A 1,461-nucleotide genomic window follows, 5' to 3' on the forward strand; every position below is an offset into this window, starting at 1 on the left:
TCCGACGTGACGTCTCCATTCCCTCCTTCAGGGAACGAGGGTTACCATACGTAACCGAGACGTTATTAATTGTTCCATTTTAATAGCTTTAATTTGGTTGGCCGCAGTTATATATAAATAACTTATATATTATTTATATATATATATATATATATATATATAATAATAAGACGGACCCTTAAAAGGAATAATTTAACCAAAAATTAATTGATTTCTGTCAGCATAAAAGAAGATAGTTTGAGAAATGTTTGGTAAAAAGAGTTCTTCAGGATGCTATGGTTCTAAATAGAACCATTACTACATGTAAAGAACTTTTAAAGAACCAATATTTCTTAAAATATCTTCTTTTGTGTTTGAAACAAGTAAATGCTGGCAGAATTTTCATTTTTTGGGTGAACTATCCGGGGGTTTTTTTTTTTAACACTTTAAGACCCAACATAAGCTTCTGTCAAATGGTTGCATGTCGAGAAAAAAAAGCGTTAATCCTAATGTGGCCGGCACTCACTTAACAGCTTTTCAGCAAATCAGTTACAGGTCAAAGTTACATCACTTCAATAATACTCATGAGCATTGCTAATCAGGTTTATAATGCATCCCTTCACTTTTCAAACGCCCCAAATTCTTTTAGTGCTAGAAAATATGAGCCTTAGCTCGTCAGATAAAAAATGAAACCACAGATGGAATATGACACCATTTTATGTTCATGTGCATGTGCTGTCTTTGAGCTCCTTACCTGACAATGTTTTCTGAAGTACACAGAATGAATCAGACATCAGACCCAATTGTCTTTGACAATGTTTGATTGTCTAACTGGTTTGTCATCTAACACGACATGCAGTTTTTTTATTTATTTATTTTCTTTTTTTTTTGCAAGATGTCATTTAGATGGAACACTCATACAGATCAGCGTTTAACTGGAGAGGCAGAAACCTGCAATTTTCTGATAAGTTGTTTGGGTCTTTTTGCCAACTGAGACACAATGTTCCTTAGGCACTGATGAGTAGCTTTAATTAATCAGTGCTTTATTTGGCTGGCAGCACCGTCTGATTTCAGTGTCAGAGTTACGTGGCTTATCTGTCAGCTCACAGTATAAACACAAGTGTAGTGTGGCATTGATTGTTAATGTTGTATTATACTTCTCTATGTCCACTGCTAAAAAAGGCTATAGAAATTCTGGGTTGCTGTATATTGCTGTTTAAAAATTGCTTTATAAAAAAATATCAGCCCCCACAACCTTTAAGCTCTAAAGTGAAAAAGGTTCCCACTTTATATCCAAAAAAGAAAACGCATTACAATTACATGACACTGAGTATGTTTGTATCATTGCATCACAGTTTCTGATCAACATCTAATAAACATTTGTTATAATTCAACTATTCTCATTTGGAAACAGCAATACATAACTACAAACGGTTCATTCCATATACAACCAGAAAGATCTCTATGGGAAAGAAATTTCTT

Source organism: Sinocyclocheilus anshuiensis, unplaced genomic scaffold (genome assembly GCF_001515605.1).
Source record: "Sinocyclocheilus anshuiensis isolate Anshui unplaced genomic scaffold, SAMN03320099.WGS_v1.1 scaffold1231, whole genome shotgun sequence".
Classification (NCBI taxonomy): Eukaryota; Metazoa; Chordata; class Actinopteri; order Cypriniformes; family Cyprinidae; genus Sinocyclocheilus; species Sinocyclocheilus anshuiensis.